This window comes from Quercus suber, unplaced genomic scaffold (genome assembly GCF_002906115.3).
Source record: "Quercus suber isolate HL8 unplaced genomic scaffold, Cork oak 2.0 scaffold_168, whole genome shotgun sequence".
NCBI classification, from domain to species: Eukaryota; Viridiplantae; Streptophyta; class Magnoliopsida; order Fagales; family Fagaceae; genus Quercus; species Quercus suber.
This window is the reverse complement of record NW_027069628.1, coordinates 429,683-438,995: the sequence shown is the minus strand read 5'-3', so window position 1 is coordinate 438,995 and position 9,313 is coordinate 429,683. Positions and strand designations below refer to the sequence as shown.

Here is a 9,313-nt window from a genome sequence, read left to right as displayed (position 1 = left end):
AATGCTACTCGATCCCTCTACATGTGATCACCACCCTCATGAAATATTTCCATCCTTGTCCGGTCCAAACAACTGTTATGTCTGATAGAGAAGAATTTAAGCATTTAAGCATTTATGTATGCACCACTGGCACCAGTAGCAATCACGATGCTTAAAAAGTTTTTCAATGGAAGCTATATTGATATATATATATGAAAAAAGCTTGTCTAGCTGATTGACTATTCGATGGCATGTTTGATTCAGATGTCCAAAAGCTGATCGTCACTCTTGAGTCAGCTTCCCATTAGTTCATTTTATGAATTCCTTTTAACACCTTTGCATTGGTTTGACAATTACATTTGTCAGTGCTTTGATCATCAGTCTAACAATTACGAGTCTCTCTCTCTCTCTCTCTCTCTCTCTCCCCCCCCGGGAGAGAGAATATATGAAACAAACATTAAACAATGCTTTTAACTTTGGGTCCAGTAAATTTAGGACATACATTAATCATGATCTATTTTAAGAAATTTTTTATAAAAAATTAAAAAGAGTGTCAAAAGAGTAAATTAATTTTTTATTTTTTTATAAAAAATTTTTTTAAAATAATTTACAAATATATACCCTAAGTGCACACGCATTAATAAAATCTTTTTAACTTTTATAAACATGTTATTTGCTTTTAGCAAAAAGAAATATGTTACATGGTTGTTGTTGACTGATGACAATCATGACTTGAAAAGCCTAGAATGGACAGTATGACAATTCCATTAGCTGGAATCCACCACCTCACAAAAATGAAGTCTTGGTTTAATTTCCATGGCAGGAGAGCCGAGCTGGTTTGTCTGTCTGTGTTACTGATCACCATGGTCGAACTTGTTTAGCACATTTTGACCCCATAATTTTAGGTTTAATTTTTTTTTTTTTTTTTTGATGAAAATTTTAGGTTTAATTTCAGAATCAAAACAAACAATTGCTGCATCCTGAAAAAGTTGGTGCGATTTTGTTGTCCAATGAAATCTTTGTGCATGCGACCCAAGATTGTCCTTCACTTGCATGTCTGCCACATGTACACCCCACTGGGGTGACACCAATGGGACCACAAAGTACGTATGGGGACCAATGGTGCTTTTGGACTCGTCCTCTCTGAAACTATTTGAAAATAAACAATTTTAGTTTGGGAAACAAAAAAATTAATTTGCACGTATAATTCAGTTCCTCAGAATCTTCTACTAATCCAAGAACAAAACAAGAAAAGAATCATCTACTAATCAGTACTTCTAACATGTAAAGTAAAAGGAAGAAACAGGACTGTGCCTAAATATATGTATGTTATCTGAGAAGATCTACCTAAGTATACAGTAATACAAGAACAGAAAGAGATTCAGTGAATAAAGGTGGACATTTTGTAAATATGGAAACTCTGATATACGTAATCATTTTACTATTACAAACAAAAGTAGAAAACTTGATATTAAGCCTAAGTGAATAAATTGGTTCTTAGCATGAGATGCTCAGATATGTGGCTCATTTTGCTACTTATCAAACCGACATCTACATGGCCCTTGATAGGAAAAATCACTGAATTTCACTTTCAGTACAAAGCATCTTATGGTACCAGTTGAGTGAGTCTTATATCATTGGGAGAATAAGTGTACATTTCAAGTAATAATTAGTACTGCCAGGCGTGTGTACGAACTCCTTCATTTTCAGCATGGGTATAGATTAGAATCTCAGCAAACACAATGAAGCATATCATGGGGAGGCAAAATACACACACACACACACACATATATATAATGGCCCACGACTATTATAATCTAGTATTAAAAAATAAAAATAAAATAAGGTTTCCTAGCCCTAATATCTGGTGGGGAGGCAAAATGAGAAAAGATAGTGATTTACCGCATAAAGTACTTGCTTTTTGAGTAACTTATCTCTAGGATTGCATTCAGTCATTTTCCTTGATTTTTAAACAATCCTGATTCATTTTCTCACCCTACAATTGGAGGTGTTTGATGAAATTTGATCCTAGACTACAGATATTTTTTGATTGGTCTACACACAATTACCTAGTGAATCTTGAACCCTTGAACCTCATCCTCCAACCTATTATTATGAGAGAAGAAAGTGCCAACTGAGTTATAGTTCATTGACCTCTAAGACTACAAAATTTAAACAGGTTAAAACAGTAATTTATTCTAAAACTTTCTTCAAGCTTCTAGATTTAAGAATAATATCTTAAATTTTGTATACCCACAAAATAACAACAAGAAAAGTGGGCTCTATGAAATGTAAGGAGTGAAACATGTCAGATATTGGATGATAGCAACAAGATGGTAGATGAAGGCCCATTAAATTTAAGACATTGATTTGGAAGTAATTGATTGCAGAGTTGCAAAAAGTAGCAATCTTCTAGCTTTCTAAGTTGTGGCTCAAAAACAAAGAAGGAATATAGAAATTATAGTTACCTATTCATTCAAATTAACAATGAATCATGATTTGTACAAGTAAGAGAGAGAGATTTTCTTTTTGTTTTTAAAACTTTGGTTACCAATTTCTTTTATACACAACTAAACGTATGGTTGCCATACAAACTAGATACAATTTTTAAACATTAGGATGTTAAATATAAATGAATATAAATACCCTATTTGCCAAAAAAAAAAAAAAAGAATTAATGAATATAAATAAATTATATGTTACACTCCCTAATAGAGGGTTTTTCTGATCCTTTAAAACCATGAATAGTTAATCCTACCAAGGAGTCAAGTTCGACAGAATTTTTATTTTTATTATTTGATTTTTAAACTCATGGCTAATAAGTAGGGATGGCAATTCATGTTCGCGTGTCAGGTTCGTGTCGTGTCAACTAATAAGCATTCGACTATATAGGTCAACACTAACTCAATGTGTTTAATAAACGGATCAAAATTTCTCAACCCTAACACAACCCATTTATTAAACGAGTCAGTCGTGTCGACTTGTTTATCAAATTTTATAAAAATGAAAAAAAAAATTATGAAAAACCAAACAAATAAATATTTTTGATATAAAATTTAGAACTAATGAATAACTACATCACAACAAATCATTCAAAACTAAAGCACATCCCAATGTCACAAATAACCAATCACAATATGTCAAAGAAAATAAATCACAACTAATAGGATTATATACTTAGAGTTTGAAGGGTATATTGATAAAATGTCATTTAATTAAACGAATTAGATGGGTCAAATGAGTTTTATGTGTTCAACACTAACTCGACCTGTTTATTAAATAGGTCAGAAGTGTCAACCCGAATATGACACGAACTCGTTAAATCTCAATGCATAACCTGCTAATTTCATGTCGTATCATATCAAGTTCGCGGTGTCCAATTTTGCCACCCCTACTAATGAGATTAGAATGAGATGGTTTTTGTCAAAAAAATCTTCTTGAGATGGTTTTATTTTTTTTTTTCATGCAATTTATCAGGAAAGAAATGTGCTATTTGGGGACCTTCTGTTAATGACAGGTTTATCAGAGTAGTAACTTTATCCTACAAATATCCTAATATTTATAAAAGAAAGGTTGAACAAATTGTTGTTAGTTTGGCTTTCTGGTACATCTGATTAGTGATTTTGCATTTGGAATGCGTTTCATATTCTTCTCCTAAAACCATAATGTGTTCATAGATCTTTGAGTAGATAGTGGTTTGAGGTTCTTTTCGATTAAAACACTAGCTAGTTTCTCACAAAATAAACTCTAACTCTCATGAGTTTATAAGAAGTGAATAATACTTGCAATGCTAGAATAGCATGCAGTAAGTCTCCGGAAAACATTGAATATTCTTATAGCTAGATTAGCTACTGAGTGTTAACATGACATAACATATAGTCTAAACATCGACTGAATAATAAGAATAAATACTAATAATCCTCTAAATGACAACAAGTAACTAGTCAAAAAATACATCAAAAAGTAACTTGTCAGCATTGTGAAATCCAAAACCCTAAAAGTTTTGCATGCTAGAGAGACAGAGTGCTGCCATCCATAACTGTGCCCTGCTAAGAACTTTTCATGGTCTAATCCTGGTGTGAGTCATTAAACACATACCAAAAACCAACCACTATAATTTTTTAGTTTTGTTTATGAACAAAGGTAGAAGCTGAAGAAACCATAGCAAGTTAACCACCACTCGATTCTGTTTCTAAATTGCTCTTAAGCTAAAAATATCATTATAAACTGTTTGATCATTGGGCTTAATACTTCACTGCCTTGCTTAGAGTCAATAAAGTTAGCATGGAAATGTACCCTACTGAAGCCCCATATAACAAGTTACTCAGGGCTTGGACAGTGATAGAGGCACACAGATCTCCACACTCTAGAAATTGCAATTATCTGCCATGAATGAAGAAACAGAAAATAAAGATACTTTTTTGAGAAACATTTTTTTGGTACCATTATTGTAAAGGTGGTAAATAGGTGGACTGAATCAGAATGTGTAAGCGACAGGAAAGAGAGAGAGAGAGATGTTGTACATGACAAAGGGTCCAAGTTACAGGATGCCTGGTCCACCAACATGAGTGATGAAAGGAGAAGCCAACAATAGCAGTGATCGACAAACAATAACTTCCCATGGCCGTGATTTTTCATTTCATATCCAAAAACTAGTTCCAGTCATCAATCATCTACTTAATTCCACAGACAAAACCACTTAGAAGAATGTCCATATATAATAAAATAATCAATATGTAGTCTAAATCATGTAGTGAAGACAAAAGCCAGTGGAAAGGAAAAACCAAAACTTGAGATCACCAAAAACCCCATGAAAGAAGCAAGCGTGGAAGGTTCTTTTTTACCAACCTTAAGTTCTTCTCAGCTTCTGCACAAAAATAATTTTCCAATCCATTCTTAGCAAACTCATGAGATTAGTACAGTTCCCTCCACGGCTCCACTTAACTTTTCTTTGCCTTTCTGTACATGAGCCATAAATGTTCATTTTAATGAAATATAGAAATTCAAGGATCTGTGGAACCAGTCCATGTTTGGGTCTAAAACCACACAAAATCACAAAAAAAAAAAAAACAACAAAATAGATAGCGAAAATTCACCTTTTGAAAATATTCTGAAGGTTTTTGCAGAATCATCAAGTCATATTCTCTTTCTCTTTCCATTTAGAGACAAAGTCCCATCTCCAACAGGAAACACTCCCTGAAAAGACACCATTTTCATCCTAGCTAGGAAATTTTGCTCAGAAGAATAATCACAGATCTGCAAAAGGTCAGCAAAACAAAGGGTCCTTGAACAGCAAGGTTCTATTCTTTCTTCTATATATGCAGTGTGCAAAAGGGAATAAACATTTAAAAATACAGTAAATCCATTGATTGATTGCTTTAATTTAAAGGGGGGGAAAAAAACTCCCAGAAACTAGAAAGAAAGCCCACCTGACAGCAACAGAAAACAACAGAAAGTACTTAATAGAAACACACTTAGCCCAAAAAAAAAGGTAGTTAAAAGAAAGAAAGAAAGGATCACCTGGTGGTTCAACTGTTCAAGTGCAAAAGTGGCAGTGTTGAGAATTGCGAGAGAATCCTCTTTTGTAGAGTCGTTTATTGCCGATGCAGCATCATCAAGATTCTCACTTTCAAAGAATTTTGGCCGAGAGATTTTAATTAAAAAATTTTAATTCCATCACCCACCGTGCATTTGCATGTGAATCTTGATGATGCTACACCCGCAAACAACGACTGTCAACCTATGATCATCCTTGTACAAAGCCTACTAATTAATCAAAAACAATATATATGTACCTATGTATGTTTCTATGTATATAAGGAAAGCAAAGAAGAAAGTACTACAACCAAACATTTCCATAGACCTTCGTCAACAAAAGAAAAAACACACACAAAAAAAGGACTCGGAAAAATTTATGACTCTCAAGTCTCATCAGATCATTTCATGTACAACTTTGGCCCAAAGGTCACGGGCATTATCTGACGTGGCCAGTTACCAGTGGTTGGAACATAAAGTGATTTTAAGATTTTTGACTACATTAAAGGGGCACCCGAGAAGAATCTACCGAGTCCAACACGAGTACACGACCATAGGAACAAAACTTATTTTCGAATAATAAGGACTTGTTGGAACAAAACAAAACCCTATTCTTAATTTTTTTTTTTTTGAACCCATCAAAGCTTTTCTTTTTCTTTTTCTTGCAGTACTATTTGCAAGTCATGGAAAAATCAAACTGAGCCATCTATGTAGCTAATAGACACAACACAATACTTTCAAAATTCATAGTTTTTGATATGTGGGCCAAATTTCTCCGATTAGACTCCAGCATCAGAAAACAGTTTAAAAGAGAATCCAAGTCGGATTTTGTCACAGAAAAGAAGACTCGATCGAGCATCAACAAAAAAAAAAAAGAAAAAAAAAAACTACAAAATTAACAGAGAAAAAAAAAACCCCAGATGAAGTAACCAAAAGGAAAACACCGAGTATAGCAATAGAGAGAAAACAAATAAGCAATAAACAACAAAACTGAGCAGGAAACTGAGAGCTAAAACAAAGGGGCTGTGCCCACGTTTGAGATCTATCTCTTAGGGACAAGAAAAGAGAGTCAAGAGCTTAGAAAGAGAACTCACAAGGTTGTAAGGAGTGAAGGAAGGAACTGTTGGAGAGAGAGATATATAAACATGGCAGAAGCGAGGTTTTGATTGGCTGTCTTAAGTGTTTACCATCTTTATACTATGATTGGTTGATGCTTAGCTGTGCAGTACTGCCCCAATATGTGCGCAGTTACACGTCACCATCTTCTCAAAAAACCCTAGTTTTTTTTTTTTACCTTGGGCACTGGTTGGTTGGTGGGGCTAATCAGCCAAATGCATCTCTCAATTTGCTTAACTTGCTTTCAAAAACAGACATGGGTCAATTCACATTCAAGATTTTATTTTGATATCTCGCATTATATTTAAAGTTTTTTTTTAAAAAATTTTATTTCTTTTAAATTAAGATTTTTACCTGAAACGGATTCTATTTATTTGGATTTTTTTTTCTTTTTTTTTTTTGGAGTGATGGAGAGAACTTTGTCCTCATGCTCCTATGCTTATCATGTTTTTTGCATTTAATTTTGTTGCTCCACCTCATCATCCACCTCATCCCTTGGACAAATCGATGAGTCTCCAAACCTATTAGAGTAGAATCATTTTCCTAAATGCGCATATTGATAATATGAACTATGCATGATTGTAGTGATTAAGACTGTGAAGTGGAGTAAAATAAGATGGTGATTAAGATGTTTTATTTTTTTGTTGACCTCATAATATTATGTCACATAAGCTTTTTCAGTTTTATGATGTTACACGTCATTATTTTAATATATATATATATATATATATTAAATTTTATTTTATTCTATATTTAAACCCTTATTAGAATCTTGACATATCATATATATTTTCTTTAAATGTTATAATTCATAGTTTCATATGTAATCACAATCAAAATAAAGGCCTAATGTGAGAATATTATATAATTCCATGTACAAATACATTTATAATAAATGTTTATCAATATTATCATAATTATCGAATTTCATATTTAGAAAAAATAAAATAAAAGTAAGAAAAAAATTATATTATGTTAAACTTTTCTATGCAATACCACCTCACATCTTTGGTGCGGTGATAATATGAATTATGTATGATTGTAGTGATTAAGACTGTGAAGTGGAGTAAAATAAGATGGTGATTAAGACGTTTTATTTTTTTTTTTGTTAACCTCATAATATTATGTCACATAAGCTTTTTCAGTTTTATGATTTTACACGTCATTATTTTAAATTTATTTATATATATATATATATATATTATATATACATATATTAAATTTTATTTTATTCTATATTTAAACCCTTATTAGAATCTTGACATATCATATATATTTTCTTTAAATGTTATAATTCATAGTTTCATATGTAATCACAATCAAAATATAGACCTAATGTGAGAATATTATATAATTCCATGTACAAATACATTTATAATAAATGTTTATCAATATTATCATATTTATCGAATTTCATATTTAGAAAAAATAAAATAAAAGTAAGAAAAAAAATTATATTATGTTAAACTTTTTTATGCAATACCACCTCGCACCTTTAGTGCGGTGGTCACTTCACAAGTATAAATACTTATGGAGTGTGGATGGTAAAGGCCGGGGTTCAAGTTTTTAGAAGGAGAAATTATAAGATCCACATAGTGGACAAGTAATGTGGTCCACCATTCCCCTAAAAAACTGCCACTTGTTTAAAATTGTTAGTTAGAAAAAAATTTTAAACAGAAATTAATTACTGACTCAGTAATTTTAAACAAATGAAAGTTTTTTAGTGGAATGATGGACAAATGACGTGGTCTACCAAAGGACTCTATAATTTCTTTTTCAGGGGGGAGCTTCACACACATATATACTTAGATTAGGCTAGAGTAGAAATTTTATTTTGTATAAAAAAAAAAAAAAAAAAACTTTCCTATGCAATTATTGCATAGGTTACCAATTATTAATATGCATAAAACAAAAAATATTTGACTTTTAATTGATCTCATAATACTGTGTCATACAAGTTTTTGAAGCTCACAATTTTACACATCATTATTCTAATCAATGTTTTTATATTGATTTTAAATTTTATTCTATATTTATACATTCCAATAGAATGTTACTACATCAAATTTTTCTTTAAATGGTTGAATAGGTAATTTCATTTATTAAAAAAAATATATAAGAAATGCCTATTGATAATTACAATAATTACCAAATTTCATATTTAGACAAAAAATTAAAAATAAAATAAAAATCATAGTTTTTTGAAATTTTCCATGCATTGAACAGGTTAGTAATTTGTTGTTCTATATTCCAAAAGCAAAGCCTCGTCATCTCACATAATAGTAAGTTCCACTAATTAAATACTTAATAGGACCTACTATTTATGTGAGAGAATGAAGCATTGTTCTGAGAGTATTGAAAAAGGATTGTGTAATAACTCTAAGAAACAGTCTCCAAAGTTATGTCCGGTAGCTAGAAAATTCACAATAAAAACCCAAATGCTGATCTTATAATATTGTGCCATACAAGTATTTGAAGTTCACAATTTTACACATCATTATTCTTAATATTTTTCAATTGATTGTCTTGGGTTGAAGAAGGTTGTGAATTTGAAGAAAGTGTTTGACAAAGTGCGAAAATACAGTCTTGTTGTCTTATTAAGGCATTAATCCAATTAAATAACTTTGTAAGTTGTAGTTTCTTAATTAGATCTTTAGTTACTATGATAGTGATGTTATCTTTA

General features: G+C 31.5%; 1 long non-coding RNA gene across 3 annotated transcripts; it reads right to left on the bottom strand.

Annotated features, from left to right (window-relative positions):
- Window positions 1–616: 616 nt before the first annotated feature.
- Window positions 617–6,707, bottom strand: LOC112040216 (uncharacterized). 3 transcript variants are annotated; one of them, XR_010630654.1, is made up of 4 exons: window positions 5,500–6,707; window positions 5,076–5,408; window positions 4,828–4,938; window positions 617–1,128 (listed from the first exon to the last, which is right to left on the bottom strand). It is a non-coding gene; the product is annotated as an uncharacterized LOC112040216 (long non-coding RNA). The 3 variants fall into 3 exon arrangements; XR_002886073.2 differs by having other exon boundaries at window positions 5,076–5,235; window positions 5,500–6,691; XR_002886072.2 differs by having other exon boundaries at window positions 5,076–6,677.
- Between the last annotated feature and the right edge of the window lie 2,606 nt (window positions 6,708–9,313).